Source organism: Oncorhynchus gorbuscha, linkage group LG24 (assembly GCF_021184085.1).
Source record: "Oncorhynchus gorbuscha isolate QuinsamMale2020 ecotype Even-year linkage group LG24, OgorEven_v1.0, whole genome shotgun sequence".
NCBI classification, from domain to species: Eukaryota; Metazoa; Chordata; class Actinopteri; order Salmoniformes; family Salmonidae; genus Oncorhynchus; species Oncorhynchus gorbuscha.
This window is the reverse complement of record NC_060196.1, coordinates 20470933-20496197: the sequence shown is the minus strand read 5'-3', so window position 1 is coordinate 20496197 and position 25265 is coordinate 20470933. Positions and strand designations below refer to the sequence as shown.

Here is a 25265-nt window from a genome sequence, read left to right as displayed (position 1 = left end):
CCCATAATTTCAATCTTGCCCTGTATCATGTCATAAATACTGAGACAGATGAGAGGAAGATTACTGTAGGTCTGCCCTCTGCAACCTTATGTTCAACCTTCACTTTAATGGGAGTGGGTTTTGAAAACATACATCTACACATCCAATTGATTTCTTTACCAATGTTATCAATCTAAAAAGGAAATACTGTTCTGAAACAGTATTTGAGCACACGTGCTCAAATAAGGGCAAGTGAGAATATACTGTCTTGTTGTGGATTTACAGTACAACTACAAACAGCTCATTTTAAACTGCCATTACTTGAATGCAGGTAAAAAAAACTTAGAGGAAGGGAGGCCGGGGGAAAGTAAGCCGGTAAGGTCTGGTATGGTACGGTATGGAGTAACGGCAAGATAAAAAAATAAATAGTGTCCGTACAGGGTAACGTACCGGTAAGACATGAGCCTATTACAATAATTAAAATAAAGATGTCAAGAAAACTATTAGGCTATTACACTATAATTTATCATTACTGCCTGTCAGCCGCATGAAAACTTTTTCCAAAGTAACTTCAATTAAGAAAACTATATTTTACTAGCTTTGGTGTAGATCAAATTCTTCCAGTGTGATGTAATTGGTAGCTTGGTAAACTATATTTTCAGAGCAGCTTCCCCAACACTTCTTTTAAGCCAATAGAAAATGTTTGTACACACACAAGTGTGTGCACACAGATGAGGTCCCGTTGTAACGGTTTTGACTTGAGGTTATTATTTATAGGGGTGCCAGGTAGGTTGTGCCTACCAGAGAAAACATTAGTTTCTCCTTTTAGTTTGAGTGGGAATGAGTCCCATCTGGTCTGTCAAGTCTACACCAATACAAAGGACTTATGTAAAAGTCAGGATGGAAATAAACTTTTCATAAACCCTTAAAACATTGGAAAGAACTTCAAAAACAACTATATTCTGTTGCGTGGGTTGTATTAGCAACAACAATGATTACACACACACATATAATAATATCACAATGAGTTCTGGTTCCTCCAGAAATGTCCTGTACCTCGGGCCTAAAAAGAGTCCAGCCCGGTAAAGGAGTTCAGTGAACTCAAGTGACTTCTATCATGCAATGTTTGTCCGTTCATTCCGTGTAGCATTAAACCCAGTATTAATCATACCATCAATAGAACAATAAGTTTACCACAGAACTTTAAAGCGTATCACTCTTAATAAGTCCTCAACTACAACTAACTACATAAATCACAGTATACATCACATCAAAACAAATGAAATACCGTATACAAAAAGGTGGTAGTCAGTCAGACAATCCAATCCGCCAATAGATCTCCCGCGGAGAAAGGCCACGAAGAACGGAGAGGTGTAGTCCAGGGACGCAAAGAGTGGATCCGATCCTGGGTAAACTCTATTAGGCAACAAAACAACGGAATAGAGAAGCTTCGGGAACTGAGGGTTGAACACATCCTCAGTCACGTCTCCATCACAACCCCCCTTTCGCGCAGCTGATGCTGGCTATTTAATTGGGAATTAAAGGGAAAGCGCCCTATTGGAAGGAGCTGCACTGAGACGGTGTAGAAAAATTCAGGGCCGTCACACACACCCTCCCCTGGAAAAAGCCGACCATTGCCCTGGAAGGCACATCTTGGTCGAGGAAACCGAGAAAGGTCTCCTCATCACTTTCCTCTACAAAAATATTAATTACCTTTTGGAGCTCACGCTCCTCAGCTGAGGGGTCACAGACCTTAAGGTGCGAGACTTCTGGGTCTGGGAATCCGAGAAAAGTCTCCTCACTTTCCTCTTCAAAGATATCCAGGACCTTGCGGCGCTCAATCGCCTCCATTTCCTCAGCCGAGGGGTAACAGGCCTTAAGGCGTGAGACATGAACAACGCGCATATCTTCACCTGTGTCCTCTTTCACCACTCGGTAGTTCAAAGGGCCCATCTGCTCCACAATCCTATATGGTCCTTGCCATTTAGGAGCGAGCTTGGCCGAGAAGAATTGTTCAGCTTTCGAGTAAGGATGAGAGTGAAGCCACACCCGATCACGAAGCTGGAACTGCATGTCTCGTCTGTTCTTATCATAATTTCTCTTCTGCTTGAGTCGAGCCTGGATCATGTTCTTTGAGACAAGAGCTCTCAAGTCATGGAGATGGCCTACCTGGTCATAGCAAGCAGCATCTGGAGTAAGCTGCTGGGGCTGTAGCACCATATCCAAGGGTCCTCTGAGAGGACGACTTAGGTTCAGCTCTGCAGGTGTGTCTCCAGTGGACTCTTGCACAGCAGAATTCAGGGCAAATCGAAACTCGTGAAGGTGCTTGTCCCAGTGTTTGTGCTGCGTCCCTACATAGGAAGCAATCATTGTCTTCAAGGTTCGATTTACTCTCTCAGTGAGATTGGTCTGTGGGTGATAGGCCGTGGTCAACTTCTGTCTCAGGTTCCATCTTTGGCAGGTCTCCTCAAAGAGATCAGAGACAAATTGGGAACCTCGATCAGACAGGATGTAATCAGGCACTCCCCAGCGAGTCAGGATCTCTTTCGTAAGGATGTTAGAGACGGTCCTTGCTGTGGCCTGACGCAGGGAAAAGAGTTCCACCCACTTTGAATAATAATAATCAACAAAAACAAGCATGTACACATTCTGATTGGAGCTTCTAGGAAATGGACCCATCAAATCCACTCCTAACATTTCCCAAGGTCGGGTAACCACCGTTTGCTGCAACATGCCAGCAGGCTTTCTACCTTCTGGTTTGTACATTTGACAAACCTGACAGTTTCGGATGTGCGACTTCACATCCATGCTCAGATGTGGCCAGTACAGTAACGCTTGCAACCGCTTGTAGGTTTTGAACCTGCCCAAATGACCAGCTAATGGGTCTTCATGGAAATGTTGAAGCAGTTGAAGGCGTAGAGTTTCAGGTATGTACATTTGGTAGAGTGTTCTGTGAGGTAGTTGTACAACTCGGTAGACTTTGTCTTCCATGATGGTCAGCTTTGTGGTAGGATTGACCATCTTTTCTCCATCTTCCAGGATAGTCTGGTACAAAGCCTGTACTTCTGGATCATCCTGTTGGGCTTTCCATATGGCCTCATCAGAGATGGGAAAGTCCGTTTTGGGCGAGTCTCGACTGCTTGACAGGACAGTAGCACATGTAAGATGAGGGCCACCATTATCACAAGCAGGAGCTCTGGACAAGGCATCTGGAACAGTGTTGTATTTTCCTTTCCTGTATCCCACTGCAAAGGTGAACTCTTGCAACCGTAGAGCCCATCTTATGAGTCTGGTGCTTGGTTTGTTGGTCTTGAACACCCACACAAGGGAGGAATGGTCAGTGACCACAGTGAAGTGTCTACCCTCCAAGTAGTACATCCACTTTTCCAAAGCCCAGACAACTTTAAGGCACTCTTGCTCGGTTGTGGAGTAGTTCCGTTCTGCTCCATTCAATGTCCGACTGGCGAACGCTAGCACTTCTTCAGTGCCAAGTCCAGTCTGTTGGACTAGGACAGCACCAAGTCCAACATCACTTGCATCAGTGTAAACAACAAAAGGGCAATCAAAGTTGGGATGACCTAAAATGGGAGGTGTGACGAGATGTCGTTTCAGGGTTTCAAAGGAGGTCTGGCACTCTGCCGTCCATTGGAATTTCGCTCCTTTTCGCTTCAACGCGTTGAGGGGTTCTGCCACCTGGGAGAAGTTCGACACAAACCGATGGTACCATCCAGCCATACCAAGGAACCGTTGAAGGGCCTTGAGTGTGGTTGGCACAGGGAAGTCTTGTACAGCCATCGTCTTTTCAGAATCCACATGAATGCCGTCGAAAGACACAATATGGCCAAGGGACTTCAGGGAGGTTTGGCAGAAGTTGCTCTTCTTCATATTCAAGGTCAGACCAGCTTCTTGTAGCTTGTCCAACACTGCTTGAAGATCTTGAAAGTGTCTTTCTCTGTTCTGAGAGTAGATAATTATATCGTCCAGGTAGACGAAACAGATCTTCCCTTTGAGCTCACCTAACGCAATCTCCATGAGTCTTTGGAAAGTGGCAGGGGCATTCTTTAATCCAAAGGGCATCACCTTAAAGGAAAACAAGCCCTCAGCACAGACAAAAGCAGTCTTGTCCTTGCTTTCCTGGTCCATCGCAACCTGCCAATAACCACTATTGAGGTCAAGGGTAGTGAACACAACAGCGCCAGACAATGACTCCAGGATCTCATGGATGGTAGGAAGAGGATAGGCATCAGTCTGAGAAACATTGTTGGTCTTCCTATAGTCCACACAAAATCTAAGACCACCAGTCTTTTTTGGGATGAGGACAACAGGAGCAGCCCAGGGAGAGGAGGAACGTTCTATTATATCTTGTGCTAACATATCATTTATGAGTCTTGGATGATTAGCTTCGCTGGGGACAAACGATATGGCTTTTGCTTGATCGGCATTTCCTGTGTAAGGAATATTTTGTGCTTCAGGAGCCTGGTGCGTCCTAGCTTTGAAGTACATACATCAGCATTATTCTGCAGCTGTTCCAACAGCCGTATCTCCTCTGGCTGTTCCAGCTGAGCGCTTCTCACAGCCTGTAAAAGGAGATCGTCAGAAGGATTATCAAGGGTTAGTGGTACCGGAGCAACGGCAGAGAAGAGTGCCACATTTGAACCCCAATCATGTAACTTTTTAGTTTCTGATTGGTGCGGTATTAACTGAAAGGAAGGGGATGTCGATGGGGGGGCGTAGGCAGTGACTCTTGGGGTTTCAGCTCTGGTTAAAGCACCCAGAGAAGGATGGTCATTGCTGCGAAGAGAGTTAGGTGTGTTGGCCTGTTGTGATTTGTGGTTTCTGGAAGGGTTTACTTGTTACGGTCTTGGACATGTAGCTGAAGAATGACCCTTTTGGCTACATCTCCAACAGAACATGAGAGGGGTATTGGCTGGAGACTCTGGCTGTTGTTGATGGTCTGTCTTGGGCAACTGTTTGGGTGTCTGTTTCTTTCTCTGGTCATATTGCTGTTGGCATTCTCTGTCCTTCTCAAACTGCTGTCCCAAGCGAACCAGTCCATCGACAGTGATGACTGTAGCATGGCCTTGTCTTGGCTGTTCAGAGGTGCCAGCTTGGCCCTCAGTGGTCTGAACAGAAGTGGACACCAGAGAAACTCTGTGTAAGGAGTTGTGCCTAATGGAGGCCATGTCCACAGACACGTCATCCAACATTTTAACACAATTAGAGAGTTCTTTCTGCAAGTGGCCTACAGTGTTAACCATGGGAGAAAAAACAGAATTAACGTCCTTGAGGACCTCAGTGTGGTGATGTTGCAGGCGCCATTGGAGAGTGGCAGTGAGTTGGTTTCGTTGGTAGTCAAACTGCCTGTCCATGGCACCAGTAATTTCCGTCTTCCACTCTCACTGAGCTCTGTCAGCATGTGGGTTAGAGTGCTCAGTGAGTTTCTGAATTCCATGGCACTCTGTTGTTGCTCTTCCCTCAGACATTTGAAATTATGGTGGATAAGAGTTTGGAGATGTTGTTGAGTCCGACGAATATCAAGGATGTCACCTTGAAGTTGTAAGACTACAACCTCTGGAGATAAACCAGACAATGGAGGAAGGTTGGGTGTCAGAGGGAGGGCTAGCTCAGTACTTCCACACAGATCCATGTCAATAAGTGAGTAACTGGTTAGACCTCCTGTGGCCTGTGGCTCAGGCCGAGCATTCAGATTCCCAGGGCTCTGGCCCAAAGCAACTCCATTATCTCCATTCACATTATGATTTGTATTGTTAGCTTGATGGTCAGAATGGCCCTGTGTATTCCCATTGACAGGTATGACATGGATGAACACATTATCTTGGGGTGAATCCATTGTTTTAATTCCACACAAAATATTTGCTTTGGTTAGTTCTCAATGTTGAGCTGTCCCATCTGGGGTGCCATTTTTTATGTAACGGTTTTGACTTGAGGTTATTATTTATAGGGGTGCCAGGTAGGTTGTGCCTACCAGAGAAAACATTGGTTTCTCCTTTTAGTTTGAGTGGGAATGAGTCCCATCTGGTCCGTCAAGTCTACACCAATACAAAGGACTTATGTAAAAGTCAGGATGGAAATAAACTTTTCATAAACCCTTAAAACATTGGAAAGAACTTCAAAAACAACTATATTCTGTTGCGTGGGTTGTATTAGCAACAACAATGATTACACACACACATATAATAATATCACAATGAGTTCTGGTTCCTCCAGAAATGTCCTGTACCTCGGGCCTAAAGAGTCCAGCCCGGTAAAGGAGTTCAGTGAACTCAAGTGACTTCTGTCACGCAATGTTTGTCCGTTCATTCCGTGTAGCATAAACCCAGTATTAATCATACCATCAATAGAACAATAAGTTTACCACAGAACTTTAAAGCGTATCACTCTTAATAAGTCCTCAACTACAACTAACTACATAAATCACAGTATACATCACATCAAAACAAATGAAATACCGTATACAAAAAGGTGGTAGTCGGTCAGTCAGACAATCCAATCCGCCAATAGATCTCCCGCTGAGAAAGGCCACGAAGAACGGAGAGGTGTAGTCCAGGGACGCAAAGAGTGGATCCGATCCTGGGTAAACTCTATTAGGCAACAAAACAACGGAATAGAGAAGCTTCGGGAACTGAGGGTTGAACACATCCTCAGTCACGTCTCCAGCACAACCCCCCTTTCGCGCAGCTGATGCTGGCTATTTAATTGGGAATTAAAGGGAAAGCGCCCTATTGGAAGGAGCTGCACTGAGACGGTTCAGAAAAATTCAGGGCCGTCACACCGTACCAGGAATAAATTAAATCTACTTTCACCACTGCTTACATCCCAAGTGGCACTCTATTCTGGCACTCTATTACATTTTATAGTGCACTTCTTTTGACCGTAGCTCAAAGGGCCCTTGTCAGAAGTAGTGCACTATAGGGTGCCATTGGATGCAGGCATTCAAAGCGATCCACTGAGTGACTGAGACCACATTGGACAGCAATTACACCCAAACCAAATACACATTGCAAACCTAGACATGAGACAATGAGAGCTTATGTGACGACATGCAGTCATCTCTTTATGTACTGTAGACGTCTTGGAGTGTTCCGAGCTTTAGTGTACTAACTAGTGCATTATTAAACCAATTTATATTGTACTGTAGCCGAAACCCTCTGTTTCTCTACATGGAAGTTTGCTGAGGATGCTGTAGGCCTACTTGGTGTAATGTACATTTTTAATGAATGGCTTTCCTTCTACAGCAGGGAGTGTCTGTGTTAGGCTCAGTAGCACTCAGAAACAACTCATTGGACATCTATCACTGTTCTGAGTGGATGGGCTTGCTTGGCCTTTATCTTTGTGACACTATTATGTCAAGGGGTACTCCTGTCACTTGAGTGAGGGGCAATGAGGGGAAATGCTGATGTCATACAATAGATATGGGTATTTCTATAAATAATGGGGCCAATGTGTGACATTGGGATCAACATTTCAAAATGGGTAGAATAAAAAAAAAATGATGCAGTTCCACATGAGTATTTCGAGGAATATATGTAAATTGACCCATAACTCCACCTATACAACAACATACATCCTTCAAGCAGGGTTTCGGTGACTTTTTCAAACACTTAATTGTAATTTAAGGACCTCAATATTATACAATTGTATAATTTATTTAATTGTACATATAAGGCCTAATATAGAACCTCCCCATCCCCCCAAAAAAGTATGGAAAAATTGTACAAGAAGTAGGCCATCGCCACTTTAAGAATGATTACTTGCATTGATATTCAAATTATTATTACATTCTAAAAGATGTGAGAATAATGTGGACTTGGATTTTTCTGTAGCCTATGTGTGTGTGTGTGTGTGTGTGTGTGTGTATATATATATATATAGTGGGGCAAAAAAGTATTTAGTCAGCCACCAATTGTGAAAGTTCTCCCACTTAAAAAGATGAGAGTGGCCTGTAATTTTCATCATAGGTACACTTCAACTATGAAAGACAAAATGAGATCCAGTAATCCAGAAAATCACATTGTAGGATTTTTTAAGAATTTATTTGCAAATTATGGTGGAAAATAAGTATTTGGTCACCTACAAACAAGCAAGATCAACAGGCTCGAGCGGTCACGACATCGCAGACGAAAATTCCAAATAGTATCTGTAATGTTCGTAGAAACATTTCAAACGTTTTTTATATTCAATCCTCAGGTTGTTTTTGCAATATATAATCGATAATATATCAACCGGGAATGTAGCTTCTTCAATAGGAGAGAGAGAAAATGGCTGCTCCAAGCTGTTGCGCATACAAAACGCTGCTGGCACCCAGCCATGTGATCTTTCTCGCTAATTTAAAAAAATTAAAGCCTGAAACTATGTCTAAAGACTGTTCACACCATGGGGAAGCCATAGGAAAAGGAATCTGGTTGATATCCCTTTAAATGGAGCAAAGGCAGGCAATGGAACATGGAGCTTTCAAAATAGAGGCCACTTCCTGGTTTGATTTTCCTCAGGTTTTCGCCTGCAATATCAGTTTTGTTGGACTCACAGACAATATTTTGACAGTTTTGGAAACTTTAGAGTGTTTTCTATCCTAATCTGACAATTATATGCATTTTCTAGATTCTGATTCTGAGAAATAGACAGTTTAATTTGGGTATGTTTTTCATCCAAAAATCAAAATACAGTCTTGTCCCTGCACTCAGGAGGTGTTAACTACAGCATGAGCTCTTGATACAATGTTGAACTTCACAAGCCATAGCGCAAGTCAAGACAGATAGAAAGGGACAGACAGACGGAGAAGAGATTCATTTGATTGAAAGAACCAACATTTTCATCAGGATATTTTCTACTGTTTTTATTTTGTCGGCTTTAGTCCTATGTATTTTACTTAATGAATGATAGAGTATAGGCCTATAATTTCCATCTCTGAGTTACAGTATAGGCTCTCATTTATTTAGCCACCAGCAGACAAACCAGAACACGCCATACACTCACCTAGATGAGCTGGATCACAGTCCAGGCCTAAGGGTAAGGGGTGCAGAATTGAGACATGAGCCAACTGAAGGTGAGGCTTCTACCCCACCAAGCTCTCCAGCTCGTGGCCCTAATCCTACCCCTGTCAGAGCCAATAGTTACTCACGGGTGGGTCGGCTGTGCAAGCCACCGGACAGGCTTACTCTGTAAGCAAGAGACTGTGTTAACTTGTCCTCTGCTTGTATAAAAAAAGGAAGATGACAACTGAAGTAAAAATAAAATGTCATGCTTTTTCAAATGTTATGACTTGACTGTTAAGAACTTAATGTTATGCCGTTATGTTTGCACTTTCTATTGAAAAGGATGTTGTTACGGAGTCTAGTTAATAGGTAATCGACCAGCAGATCACAGTGTATCAATTTGTCCATATGGCAGAGGCTAGGCTCTAGCCATAGTTGGAATTTTACATTTTTATCATTTTACTTCAGATTTGTATGAGTAACCACGTGACAATGATTTTGAGAAACGAAAAGATTATTATGGAAATAAAAATTGTTCCACGAAAATGTGCATATATAAATATTCATAACTGGCATGCAGAGCGGTAGAAATGGTAGGATAAATTGTAAACTTCCCCAAACCTGAAACTCACGAGTTGCCTATGGTCTTTACTATTACACCCATTTAAAAAATGCGTGCAAGTGCGCACATAGGAGGTCCCGTGAAAAATGGGCCCGTCTATGGAAATCAAATGAATGCCTGTGTTATGCAGGTGAATGAGGACCCAAAAGCGACTTGGCGAAAACAGAGTTTTTAATCCAGTAAGATACTTAACAAAACAAAAGGCATAATACTACTATCAAGAACTGCAGGTTGCCTCGGGAAGGCACTTGAACCTAGCAGACTCAGACACCTGCTCACCACGCAGCATCTGAGGGAAACACGACACGACAGGGCAAAACATAGACACAGCACGGTGAATATAGACAAGGATCCGACAGGGCAGGTACGGAAAACAAGGAGAGAAATAGGGACTCTAATCAGGGAAAAGGATCGGGAACAGGTGTGGGAAGACTAAATGATTGATTAGGGGAATAGGAACAGCTGGGAGCAGGAACGGAACGATAGAGAGAAGAGAGAGCGAGAGAGTGAGAGAGGGAGGGGGAGAGAGAGGGATAGAAAGAGGGAAAGAACCTAATAAGACCAGCAGAGGGAAACGAATAGAAGGGGAAGCACAGGGACAAGACATGATAATCAATGACAAAACATGACAGTACCCCCACTCACCGAGCGCCTCCTGGCGCACTCGAGGAGGAACCCTGGCGGCAACGGAGGAAATCATCAATAAGCGAACGGTCCAGCACGTCCCGAGACGGAACCCAACTCCTCTCCTCAGGACCGTAACCCTCCCAATCCACTAAGTATTGGTGACCCCGTCCCCGAGAACGCATGTCCATGATCTTACGTACCTTGTAAATAGGTGCGCTCTCGACAAGGACGGGAGGGGGGGAGGGAAGACGAACGGGGTGCGAAGAAAGGGCTTGACACAGGAGACATGGAAGACAGGATGGACGCGACGAAGATGTCGCGGAAGAAGCAGTCGCACAGCGACAGGATTGACGACCTGGGAGACACGGAACGGACCAATGAACCGCGGAGTCAACTTACGAGAAGCTGTCGTAAGAGGAAGGTTGCGAGTGGAAAGCCACACTCTCTGGCCGCAACAATACCTTGGACTCTTAATCCTGCGTTTATTGGCGGCTCTCACAGTCTGTGCCCTGTAACGGCAAAGTGCAGACCTCACCCTCCTCCAGGTGCGCTCACAACGTTGGACAAACGCTTGAGCGGAGGGAACGCTGGACTCGGCAAGCTGGGATGAGAACAGAGGAGGCTGGTAACCCAGACTACTCTGAAACGGAGATAACCCGGTAGCAGACGAAGGAAGCGAGTTGTGAGCGTATTCTGCCCAGGGAGCTGTTCTGCCCAAGACGCAGGGTTTCTGAAAGAAAGGCTGCGTAGTATGCGACCAATCGTCTGATTGGCCCTCTCTGCTTGACCGTTAGACTGGGGATGAAACCCGGAAGAGAGACTGACGGACGCACCAATCAAACGACAGAACTCCCTCCAAAACTGTGACGTGAATTGCGGACCTCTGTCTGAAACGGCGTCTAACGGGAGGCCATGAATTCTGAACACATTCTCGATGATGATTTGTGCCGTCTCCTTAGCGGAAGGAAGTTTAGCGAGGGGAATGAAATGTGCCGCCTTAGAGAACCTATCGACAACCGTAAGAATCACAGTCTTCCCCGCAGACAAAGGCAGACCGGTAATGAAGTCTAGGGCGATGTGAGACCATGGTCGAGAAGGAATGGGAGCGGTCTGAGACGACCGGCAGGAGGAGAGTTACCCGACTTAGTCTGCGCGCAGTCCGAACAAGCAGCCACGAAACGGCGCGTGTCACGCTCCTGAGTCGGCCACCAAAAGCGCTGGCGAATAGACGCAAGAGTGCCTCGAACACCGGGATGACCAGCTAACTTGGCAGAGTGAGCCCACTGAAGAACAGCCAGACGAGTGGAAACAGGAACGAAAAGGAGGTTACTAGGACAAGCGCGCGGCGACGCAGTGTGCGTGAGTGCTTGCTTAACCTGTCTTTCAATTCCCCAGACTGTTAACCCGACAACACGCCCATAAGGAAGAATCCCCTCGGGATCAGTAGAAGCCACAGAAGAACTAAACAGACGGGATAAGGCATCAGGCTTGGTGTTCTTGCTACCCGGACGGTAAGAAATCACAAACTCGAAATGAGCAAAAAACAACGCCCAACGAGCTTGACGGGCATTAAGTCGTTTGGCAGAACGGATGTACTCAAGGTTCTTATGGTCTGTCCAAACGACAAAAGGAACGGTCCCCCTCCAACCACTGTCGCCATTCGCCTAGGGCTAAGCGGATGGCGAGCAGTTCACGGTTACCCACATCATAGTTGCGCTCAGATGGCGACAGGCGATGAGAAAAATAAGCGCAAGGATGAACCTTATCGTCAGACTGGAAGCGCTGGGAAAGAATGGCTCCCACGCCTACCTCTGAAGCGCCAACCTCGACAATGAATTGTCTAGTGACGTCAGGAGTAACGAGGATAGGAGCGGACGTAAAACGTTCTTTTAGAAGATCAAAAGCTCCCTGGGCGGAACCGGACCACTTAAAACACGTCTTGACAGAAGTAAGAGCTGTGAGAGGGGCAGCAACTTGACCGAAATTACGAATGAAACGCCGATAGAAATTAGCGAAACCTAAAAAGCGCTGCAACTCGACACGTGACCTTGGAACGGGCCAATCACTGACAGCTTGGACCTTAGCGGAATCCATCTGAATGCCTTCAGCGGAAATAACGGAACCGAGAAAAGTAACGGAGGAGACATGAAAAGAGCACTTCTCAGCCTTTACGTAGAGACAATTCTCTAAAAGGCGCTGTAGAACACGTCGAACGTGCTGAACATGAATCTCGAGTGACGGTGAAAAAATCAGGATATCGTCAAGATAGACAAAAACAAAGATGTTCAGCATGTCTCTCAGAACATCATTAACTAATGCCTGAAAAACAGCTGGCGCATTGGCGAGACCAAACGGCAGAACCCGGTACTCAAAATGCCCTAACGGAGTGTTAAACGCCGTTTTCCACTCGTCCCCCTCTCTGATGCGCACGAGATGGTAAGCGTTACGAAGGTCCAACTTAGTAAAGCACCTGGCTCCCTGCAGAATCTCGAAGGCTGATGACATAAGGGGAAGCGGATAACGATTCTTAACCGTTATGTCATTCAGCCCTCGATAATCCACGCAGGGGCGCAGAGTACCGTCCTTCTTCTTAACAAAAAGAACCCCGCCCCGGCCGGAGAGGAAGAAGGCACTATGGTACCGGCGTCAAGAGACACAGATAAATAATCCTCGAGAGCCTTACGTTCGGGAGCCGACAGAGAGTATAGTCTACCCCGAGGAGGAGTGGTCCCCGGAAGGAGATCAATACTACAATCATACGACCGGTGAGGAGGAAGGGAGTTGGCTCGGGACCGACTGAAGACCGTGCGCAGATCATGATATTCCTCCGGCACTCCTGTCAAATCGCCAGGTTCCTCCTGAGAAGTGGGGACAGAAGAAATGGGAGGGATGGCAGACATTAAACACTTCACATGACAAGATACGTTCCAGGATAGGATAGAATTACAAGACCAATTAATAGAAGGATTATGACATACTAGCCAGGGATGACCCAAAACAACAGGTGTAAAAGGTGAACGAAAAATCAAAAAAGAAATAGTCTCACTGTGGTTACCAGATACTGTGAGAGTTAAAGGTAGTGTCTCAAATCTGATACTGGGAAGATGACTACCATCTAAGGCAAACATGGGCGTAGGCTTGTCTAACTGTCTGAAAGGAATGTTATGTTTCCGAACCCATGCTTCGTCCATGAAACAACCCTCAGCCCCAGAGTCAATCAAGGCACTGCATGTAGCACCCGAACCGGTCCAGCGTAGATGGACATAGTAGTACAGGATCTAGATGAAGAGACCTGAGTAGTAGCGCTCACCAGTAGCCCTCCGCTTACTGATGAGCTCTGGCCCTTTACTGGACATGAATTGACAAAATGTCCATCAAATCCGCAATAGAGGCACAGGCGGTTGGTGATCCTCCGTTCCCTCTCCTTGGTCGAGATGCGAATACCTCCCAGCTGCATGGGCTCAGTCTCTGAGCCAGAGGAGGGAGATGGTTGCGATGCGGAGCAGGGAAACACCGTTGACGCGAGCTCTCTTCCACGAGCTTGGTGACGAAGATCTACCCGTCGTTCTATGCGGATGGCGAGAGCAATCAAAGAGTCCACACTGGAAGGAACCTCCCGAGAGAGAATCTCATCTTTGACCACTGTGTGGAGTCCCTCCAGAAAACGAGCGAGCAGCGCCGGCTCGTTCCAGTCACTAGAGGCAGCAAGAGTACGAAACTCTATAGAGTAATCCGTTATGGATCGATCACCTTGGCATAGGGAAGCCAGGGCCCTAGAAGCCTCCCCACCAAAAACTGAACGGTCAAAAACCCGAATCATCTCCTCTTTAAAGTTCTGGTAATTGTTAGAACACTCAGCCCTTGCCTCCCAGATAGCTGTGCCCCACTCTCGAGCCCGGCCAGTAAGGAGTGAAATGACGTAAGCAACCCGAGCTCTCTCGCTAGAGTATGTGTTGGGTTGGAGAGAGAACACAATATCACACTGGGCGAGAAAGGAGCGGCACTCCGTGGGCTGCCCGGAGTAGCAAGGTGGGTTATTAACCCTAGGTTCCGGAGGCTCGGCAGGCCAGGAAGTAACAGGTGGCACGAGACGAAGACTCTGGAACTGTCCAGAGAGGTCGGAAACCTGAGCGGCCAGGTTCTCCACGGCATGGCGAGCAGCAGACAATTCCTGCTCGTGTCTGCCGAGCATGGCTCCTTGGATCTTGACGGCAGTGTTACGAGCCTCTGTAGTCGCTGGGTCCATTCCTTGGTCGGATCCTTCTGTTATGCAGGTGAATGAGGACCCAAAAGCGACTTGGCGAAAACAGAGTTTTTAATCCAGTAAGATACTTAACAAAACAAAAGGCATAATACTACTATCAAGAACTGCAGGTTGCCTCGGGAAGGCACTTGAACCTAGCAGACTCAGACACCTGCTCACCACGCAGCATCTGAGGGAAACACGACACGACAGGGCAAAACATAGACACAGCACGGTGAATATAGACAAGGATCCGACAGGGCAGGTACGGAAAACAAGGAGAGAAATAGGGACTCTAATCAGGGAAAAGGATCGGGAACAGGTGTGGGAAGACTAAATGATTGATTAGGGGAATAGGAACAGCTGGGAGCAGGAACGGAACGATAGAGAGAAGAGAGAGCGAGAGAGTGAGAGAGGGAGGGGGAGAGAGAGGGATAGAAAGAGGGAAAGAACCTAATAAGACCAGCAGAGGGAAACGAATAGAAGGGGAAGCACAGGGACAAGACATGATAATCAATGACAAAACATGACAGCCTGTCCAACTGATTTTGGGGGGAGTTGTGTGCCAATGAAAACTATTTTACCCCATAACCGGCCGTCATTGTAAATAAGAATTTGTTCCTAACTGACTTGCCTAGGTTAAAGGTTAAGTCAAAAAAAAAAACATATAGAGTTATGAAATGTTATGTAGTTACACTGCATTTTTGAGACCTCTATGCAAAAAAAATGTCCAACAACTATATCCAGGATTCTTACAGGGTTCAAGTTAGATGTGTGATTTCAGTGATTAATGCTTAATATATGATATAACAACAATTTACATTTCCATAAATGCATTGACAGAACAGTAATGTTTTTTGACACAGCTATAACAAGTTGCTCGGTGTAGTTAAGCCTCTCTGGTACCTACGTTTATAGAAAGAGCCATAGTGAATTTCACTATTCTGGATCCTGAAGTTTGACAGTAACTTTACATACTGTGGAAACACAATACTTTAATTTGATGTGGAAATAAGAGATGTAACAATGGACTTCTCTCTCAGCCTGTTCCCAGATCTATTTGTGCTCTTCCCAACTCCCTGACCTCAACCCCCCGTCCTATCCAGGTTCTATTGGGACATTGTGATGCTACTCCTGATGATGTGCAACCTGGTCATCCTCCCCTGGGGCATCACTGATAGAGGAAAATATGTTTGAAATGACTAATTATGTATACATTCCAATCAGAAACTGACTAGTCCAAATGCTATAATGTACTGTCCCTCTTGCTCCCTTTCACAATTGTATATAATGTAGTCAGGAAGTTAAGTAACAATGAAGGTCTGTTCTTTAAGTTCATTCAGTTGTACAAATCTCCAGGTGGTGGGAACGGGCCATCTCCAAAATGGTCGGGAACGTTGATTTATGCTGACTGGCCCTGACTTCGTGCTGATAACGCGGAGGCTTGAGAATTAGAGGGGCCCTCTAATTCTGAAACGGAACGTTTGGAAAACGCTGACGTCATTTTCAGTTTATAACCTGTGGTAATGTGTGTGAGCATTCAGTACTCATCAAGAATAAATGCTGAACTTGTTTTTTAAGACTGGTCTCTTGCTAATTCATGCAAATGATAAACTTACAACTTATCATGAATTAGAAATGAGTGCGAATTTAATTGGTTTTGGCAATAAAACATAAGGGAATTTAAAATTCCTCTATCAATCACCTTCTTTGAAGACCAGAAAACTTTGCCCTGGATCTCGTTTAACGTCATCTCTGACCTGACACCTGCTTCCTGGTCGACCTGGTCCTCAACTTCCGCACGGGCGTCCTAGAGGGAGACGACCAGATCATCCTGGACCCCAAGGTTACATTTCACTCATTTTCAAAACAGCTGGAAACAAAGGGGGATATTGGCAAATGGGAGAACAGTAAGAAGGGTGGACACAGGTATTTCAAATCAAATTTTATTGGTCACATGTTGAGAATACAACAGGTGTAGATTTTTACTTTGAAATGCTTACTTATGAGCCCATTCCCAACATTGCAGAGTTAAAAAAATACAATTAATTGCTAAACAAAAAATGAAATAGTAACACAATTAAAACAATAAAGAGGTTATATACAAGGAGTACCAGTGCCGGGTAAAAAGTAGTTGAGATAATACAGTATGTACATGTGGATACATAAGGATAAAAGTGGCTAGGCAATCAGGATATTTCATGTAAATTGTCCAGGTAGCCATGTTACTAACTGTTCATTCGTCTTAAGGCTTGAATGGTAGAAGCTGATCAGGTGCCTTTTGGTCCCAGACTTGGCACTCCGGTACTGCTTGCTGTGCGGTAGCAGAGAGAACAGTCTATGACTTGGGTGGCTGGAGTCTTTGACCATTTTTAGGGCCTTCCTCTGACACTGCCTGGTATATAGGTCCTGGATGGTAAGAAGTTCGGCCCCAGTGATGTACTGGGCGGTATGCACTACCCTCTTTAGCTCCTTATAGTCAGATGCCGAGCAGATGGCATACCAAGCGGGGATGCAGCCAGTCAAGATGCTCTCAATGGTGCATCTGAACCCCAGTCTCCGGTGGGGAGTATGTGTGCCTGGCCGGGAGTGTTATTGCTAGTGACAGGCTTTGCTGCATTCGCATCTCAAGTCCACTGTTATTTTACTACCAATATCTATTTACACCTTGTCTAGAAATTATTATTATATATGTTTTATTTGTTATTATTCATTTTGTAGCTAGGTGAAACCCTTTGCGCCAATGCATTTTATTGTATGAAATGTGCTTAACAAATACAGTTTGAGTCAGTGATTTAATGAAGGTCAAATCAATCAGTCTATCAATAATTTAATCATAGGTGATCCGTATGAGTTACCTGAAGACTTGGTTCGTGATGGACTTCATCTCCTCCATCCCAATGGACTACATCTTCCTGATAGTGGACCTGGAGGCCGAGATGGAGGCTTCGGATGTGTACCGCACGGCCCGTGCTCTCCGTATCGTCCGCTTCACCAAGATCCTCAGCCTGCTGCGCCTCCTGAGACTGTCCCGCTTCATCCGCTACATCCATCAGTGGGAGGAGGTGAGGGAGAGGGGGAAGGATAGAGTTTTATTGTGGACTGTGAGCATACTTCATGTAGGATAAGGCTATATACTTAAACGCTGTGTACTTACACACTCACATTGTAAAATCACTCAGTCAAAGATTCACTCATAATCATACTGTCTAGAAATGGATCCAATAACCATACCTCTCTATTAGCATGAACTCCAAAAGTATTGGGACAGTGACACATATTTGTTCATTACACTCTGTACTCCGGCACCTGCAGTTGAAATTATTTAACTTAAGGGTATTTTCATTCATATCAGGTGAAATAACCGCACTTGTTGTACATAGTCCCCCCATTTTAGGGGAGAAAATGTATTGTATAAAATACACAAAAAATGTCACTGTCCCAATACTTTTGGAGCTCACTGTATTCATGCTAATAGAGAGGTATGGCTATTGGATCAATTTCTAGACAGTATGAGTATGAGTGAATCTTTGACTGAGTGATTTTACAATGTGAGTGCGTATACCAATTAATCTGCGTCCCAAATGGCACCCTGTCACCTTTAAAATGCTCTACTTTTGACCAGAGCCCTATGGGACCTGGTCAAAAGTATTGCACTAATAAGGAAGTAGGGTGCCATTTTGGAGACAACCATTGTAAAGTCCTTGCCAGTGTTGACATTCCTCTCTATAACTATAACAAATTTTCTCCCTCTCAGATATTCCACATGACCTATGACCTGGCCAGTGCTGTTGTGCGTATAGTAAACCTGAGTGGTATGATGCTACTGCTGTGCCATTGGGACGGCTGCATGCAATTCATGGTGCCCATGTTGCAGGATTTCCCACCAGATTGCTGGGTTACCAAGAACAACATGGTGGTGAGTGAGGACTGGAAGGTGGCGAATTCCCATTGTGGTTTATAACAATAAATAATCATAATACATTTTATTTAAGCACGTTTCAAAACACCCAAAGTTAATTTACATAGTTAGCAAGATAATCAGCCAGGTAAGAAAGCAATCAAATTATCCTGCACATTGAATTCATCCTATTCAATATGACACCCCTTTGCTACTTCAGTCTTGCCTCCTCACCCCTTGTTTCTCTCTTTCACAGAATTCCACATGGCATTTACAGTACTCATATGCCTTGTTCATGGCAATGAGTCACATGTTGTGTATAGGATATGGTGCCCAGGCTCCCGAGGGCCTGACGGACGTATGGCTGACTGTCATGAGTATGATTGTGGGTGCCACCTGCTATGCCATGTTTCTGGGCCATGCCGCCAACCTGGTTCAGTCCATAGACGCCTCCCGACGACAGTATCAAGATAAGGTACCCAGCTCTTTGACTCACATGAGCAGAGTACTTTTACAAATAGATGAGAAAAATATACTCTAGTACATTTTTGTTCTTTCTTGTTGTTCACATAAATCTACATTTTACATCAAATATGTACAGTTTGCTACCCTCTTTTTTAAATATTGTTTTAATTAACTAGGCAAGTCAGTTAAGAACACATTCTTATTTACAATGATGGCCTCTTAGCCAGGTCTCCCTTGTAAAAGAGTTCTTCTGACCTCAACAGGACTTACTGGATAAGGTTAAAACAAATTAAACACACCCACTCACAATGTTCTCTGCCTGGAACCCATGTTTTCAGTATAAGCAGGTGGAGCAGTACATGTCGTTCCATAAGCTGCCGGCGGACGTGAGGCAGAGGATCCATGAGTACTATGAGATTCGCTTCCAGGGCAAGATGTTTGACGAAGACAGTATTCTGGGAGAACTCAGCGACCCGCTCAAGGAGGTCTCTTCCATTACACCTCAATCTCTTCTCTGTCTCTCTCTCTCTTTCACTCTCTCTCTGTCTATACCCTTACATACTTGCCATTTCCCCTTTCAAAACAGTTGGAGCAAACATACACTAACGGACAAAAGTTTTAAAACACTTACTCATTCAAGGGTTTTTCTTTATTTTTACTATTATCAACATTGTAGAAAAATAGTGAAGACATCAAAACTATTAAATAACACATATGGAATCATGTAATAACCAAAAAAGTGTTAAACATATCTAAATATATTTTAGCCTTGATGACAGCTTTTCACACTCTGGGCATTCTCTAAACCAGATTCACCTGGAATGCTTTTACAACAGTCTTGAAGGAGTTCCAGCATATGCTGAGCACTTGTTAGCTGCTTTTCCTTCACTCTGCGGTCCAACTCATCCCAAACCATGTCAATTTGTTTGAGGTCGGGGGATTGTGGAGGCTAGGTCATCTGATGCAGCACTCCATCACTCTCCTTCTTGGTCAAATAGCCCTTACACAGCCTGGAGGTGTGTTGGGTCATTGTCCTATTGAATAACAAATGATAGTCCCACTAATCCTCAACCAGATGGGATGGCATATCGCTGCAGAATGCTGTGGTAGCCATGCTGGTTAAGTGTGCCTTGAATTCCAAATAAATCACAGACAGTGTCACCTGCAAAGCACCCTCACACCGTAGCACCTCCTCCTCCATGCTTTTACAGTGGGAATTACACATGCCGAGATCATCCGTTCACCCACACCGCATCTCTTAAAGATATGGCGGTTGGAACCAAAAATCTCCAATTTGGACTCCAGCCCAAAGGACAGATTTCTACCGGTCTAATGTCCATTGCTCATGTTTCTTGGCCCAAGCAAGCCTCTTCTTCTTATTGGTGTCCTTTAGTGGTGGTTTCTCTGCAACAATTCGACCATGAAGGCCTGATTCACTCAGTCTCCTCTGAACAGTAGATGTTGAGATGTGTTTGTTACTTGGGCTGCAATTCCTGATGTTGATAACTCTAATGAACTTATCCTCTGCAGCAAAGGTAACTCTGGGTCTTCCATTCCTGTGGCGGTCCTCATGAGAGCAAGTTTCATCATAGCGCTTGATGGTTTTTGCGACAGCACTTGAAGAAACTTTCAAGTTCTTGACATTTTCCGTATTGACAGATGACTAATGTCTTAAAGTAATGATGGACTGTTGTTTCTCTTTGCTTATTTGAGCTGTTCTTTCCAAATGAACTTTTAAAGAAGGCATACCTGTTAATTGAAATGCATTCCAGGGACTACCTTATGAATGTGGTTGAGAGAATGCAAAGAGTGTGCAAAGCTGTCATCAAGGCAAAGGGTGGCTATTTGAAATATAAAATATATTTTGATTTGTTTAACACTTTTTTGGGACACTACATTATTCCATATGTGTTATTTCATAGTTTGATGTCTTCACTATTATTCTACAATGTAGAAAATAGTAAAAATAAAGAAAAACCCTTGAATGAGTAGGTGTTCTAAAACTTTTGAGCGGTAGTGTAGAAAGACAAAGAAAACTATTTATATTTGCCCAAGATGTGGTCTATCTCTGTTTCACTGTCACAGACTATCTACAGTACTCTTGTACTGTACAGACATTCTGTTCTTAATGATTCCTCTCTTCTCTTCTTTTCTCCATTAGGAAATTGTGAGCTTCATGCCGTGGGTTGGTAGCCAACATGCCACTGTTTGCCAATACAGATCCTCATTTTGTAACGGTGATTTTGACCAAGCTGCGCTTTGAGGTCTTTCAGCCTAATGACTTCATCATACGGGAGGGAACACTGGGTGTGTTACCGTGCTCCCCCGCAGAAAAAAAGAGATACAGCTTAGCGATGGAGCCTACTTTGGGGGTGAGCTGTTTGCGAGTTTGGTTTCAAAGCTCTCTCCACCAGTGTGTTACACCCTCTTTTCTCATTCACCCCTTTGATTTACTCTTCTCTCAACTCTCTTCCTTTGTCCTCAAGTCATGTTTCTACTCTCCCCTTTCTCTTTCTTCTATCCTTGCCTTCCTCTATATCGCTACTCTTCTTCCCTACTCAATTCTGTTTAATACCCTAGCATCCTAACACTGCGAAACAATCAATGTAACAGTTTTATACAGACAACTTTATTGGGAAATATTATTTACCTTAAACATCACATGCATGTTGAGTACATGGGGATAAACTGAATTAAATCTCCTCTCCTCCCTTAGAGATCTGCCTGCTGACCCGTGGACGTCGGACGGCAAGCGTGATATGTACTGCCGCCTCTACTCCCTGAGTGTGGACAGCTTCAACGAAGTCCTGGAGGAGCACCCGCTGATGAGGAGGGCCTTTGAGAGCGTGGCTGTGGACCGTCTGGACCAGGTACAGGGGCGAGAACCCTTCATGAGCTTCTCCACAGAATGACTGACACTTATTTTTTATACCTTTATTTATCCAGGCAAGTCAGTTAAGAACATATTCTTATTTTCAATGACAGCCTGGGAACAGTGGGTTGGTAGCCTGTTCAGGGGCAGAACGACAGATTTGTACCTTATCAGCTCAGGGGTTTGAACTCGCAACCTTCCGGTTACTAGTCCAACGCTCTAACCACTAGGCTACGCTGCCGCCCCCTTATGGGCTCATAGAGGAGAGTTGACACAGGCAGCACAGTGGAAACCTATGTCACAAGATGGAGGGCATTCAACTGATAAAAATCTGACAGTCAATGGACATGTTGCTCTTGTTTTTAGTTTGGGAACCTACTTATAGAAAGTTATGCTTCAAATACGTTTGTTAAGAAGCATATTACAATGGAAACAAGTGTATAAATATATCAATGAGCTTCCCTTTTTAACAGATAAAATAACAGTAATGTACATCAAAACAAAATATTAAATAAAAATTAATAATACCCCCCTTGTCACGTTCTGTCCATCGTTCGTATGTGTTTTCCTTGTTTTAGTGTTCTATGTTGTGCGTCTGGTTTGTCTATTTCTATGTTTGGCCTGATATGGGTTTCAATCAGAGGCAGGTGTTAGTCATTGTCTCTGATTGGGAACCATATTTAGGTATGGTTCCCAATTTGTGTTGGGTTTTGTGGGTGATTGTTCCTGTCTCTGTGTTTTGCACCAGATAGGGCTGTTTTTGGTTTTCCAAGTTTTTTGTTTTGTAGTGTTCATGTTTATCCGTTTTTATTAAACATGAGTCAATATAACCATGCTGCGTTTTGGTCCGACTGCAGAGATGGTTGTCCTTCTGGAAGGTTCTTCCATCTCCACAGAGGAACTCTGGAGCTCTGTCAGAGTGATCATTGGGTTCTTGGTTACCTCCCTGACCAAGGCCCTTCTCCCCCTCTTCAAGCTCTGTCAAGCTGGTTGTTGCCATAGATTTTCAAGCCGATTTAAGTCAAAACTAGGCCACTCAAGAACATTCAATGTCATCTTGGTAAGCAATTCCAGTGTATATTTGGCCTTGTGTTTTTAGGTAATTGTCCTTGTGAAAGGTGAATTTGTCTCCCAGTTTCTCTTGAAAACCAGGTGTTCCTCTAGGATTTTTCATGTGCTTAGGACTATTTCGTAAATATTTTTCCTAAAAAACTCCCTAGTCCTTGCCGATGACAAGCATACCCATAGCATGATTCAGCCACCACCATGCTTGAAAATATGAAGAGTAATACTCAGTGATGTGTTGTGTTAGATTTGCCCCAAACATAACACTTTGTATTCAGGACACGAAGTTAATTTCTTTCCCATGTTTTTTGCAGTTTTACTTTATTGCCTTATTGCAACGGGATGTGTGTTTAGGAATATGTGTATTCTATACGGGCTTCTTTCTTTTCACTCTGTCATTTAGGTTAGTATTGTGGAGTAACTACAATGTTTTTGATCCATCCCCAGTTTTCAGCCCAATCATAGCCATTAAACTCTAACTGTTTTAAAGTCCCCATTGGCCTCATGGTGAAATCCCTGAGCGGTTTCCTTCTTCTCCAGCAATTGAGTTAGGAAGGATGCCTGTATCTTTGCAGTGACTCTGTGTATTGATACACCATCTAAAGTGTAATTAATAACTTCTGTCTGCCTTTTAATTTTTACCCATCTACCGATAGGTGCCTTTTGCAAGACATTGGAATACCTCAATGGTCTTTCTGGTGGAATCTGTGTTTGAAATTCATTGCTTGACTCAGGGACCTTACATATAATTGTATGTGTGGGGTACAGAGATGTGGTAGTCATTAAAAAATAATGTTAAACACACAGAGTGAATCCATGCAACTTATTATGTGACTTGTTAAGCAAATTGTTACTACTGAACTTATTTAGGCTTGCCATAACAAAGGCGTTGAATACTTATTGATTCTTTTTTAATGAATTTGGAGAAAAAAAATCATAAAATGTAATTCAACTTTGACATTATGGGGTATTGTGTGTAGGCCAGTGACACAAAATTGCAATTGAATCCATTTTAAATATAGTCTAACACAACAAAATGTGGAAAAAGTCAAGTAGTGTGAATACTGGCCTCCCGGGTGGCGCAGTGGTTAAGGCTGCTGTACTGCAGCGCCAGCTGTGCCATCAGAGTCCCTGGGTTCGCGCCCAGGCTCTGTCGTAACTGGCCACGACCGGGAGGTCCGTGGGGTGACGCACAATTGGCCTAGCGTCGCCCGGGTTAGGGTAGGGCTTGGTTGGTAGGGGTGTCCTTGTCTCATCGCGCACCAGCTACTCCTGTGGCGGGCCAGGGGCAGTGTGCGCTAACCAAGGTGGCCAGGTGCACGGTGTTTCCTCCGACACATTGGCTTCCGGGTTGGATGCACGCTGTGTTAAGAAGCAGTGTGGCTTGGTTGGGTTGTGTATCGGAGGACGCATGACTTTCAACCTTTGTCTCTCCCGAGCCCGTACGGGAGTTGTAGCGATGAGACAAGATAGTAGCTACTACAACAATTGGATACCACGAAATTGGGGAGAAAAAGGGCTAAAAGAAAATACTTGAATACTTTCTGAAGGCACTGTACATGTAATGTTACTTAGCAATGTTACTTCATCTCACGATGCCAGAGATAGCTTCACTGGCTAGTAGTTTTCGGCATTAGGTTAGTGAGGACATTTGCGATAATGCATTATATTTGACCTTTTGTAACCCCTTAAATTAGGCTTTACCAATGCTCAACATAAATATAAATGCAATATGTAAAGTGTTGGTCCCATGTTTCATGAGCTGAAATAAAAAAACAAAGATTATTTATCAAAAATGTTGTGCACAAATTTATGTATATCCTTGTTAGTGAGTATTTCTTCTTTGCCAAAATTATCCATCCAACTGACAGGTGTTGCATATCAAGATGCTGATTAAACAGCATGAGCATTACACAGGTTCACCTTGTGCTGTGGACAATAAAAGGAGACTCTAAAATGTGCAGTTTTATAACACAACACAATGCCACATATGTCTCAAGTTTTGAGTGTGTATTGGCATACTGACAGCAGGAATGTCCACCAAAGCTGTTGCCAGAGAATGTATTGTTAATTTCTCTACCATAAACTGCCTCCAATGTCGTTTTAGAGAATTTGGCAGTACGTCCAACCGGCCTCACAACCACAGAACATGTGTATGGCGTCATATGGGCGAGCGGTTTTCTGATGTCAACGTTGTGAACAGAGTGCCCCATGGTGGCGGTGGCGGTGGGGTTATGGCACTCTCTCTGGCCGACAGAAGAGGCAGCTACAGGAAAAGTTTGTGCAGGCATAACAAATGGACAACGGACACAACTGCATTTTATCGATGGCAATTTGAGGTATCTGTGACCAACAGATGCATATCTGTATTCCCAGTCATTTGAAATCCATAGATTAGGGCATCATTTATTTATTTCAATTGACTGATTTCCTCATATGAACTGTAACTCAGTAAAATCTTTGAAATAGTTGCATGTTGCGTTTATATTTTTGTTCAT

At 44.2% G+C, this 25265-nt stretch overlaps 1 pseudogene; it reads left to right on the top strand.

The window, feature by feature from the left end:
- LOC124012183 overlaps positions 1 to 21742 on the top strand; it is a 48775-nt pseudogene extending 27033 nt beyond the window's left edge.
- Positions 21743 to 25265: the final 3523 nt, after the last annotated feature.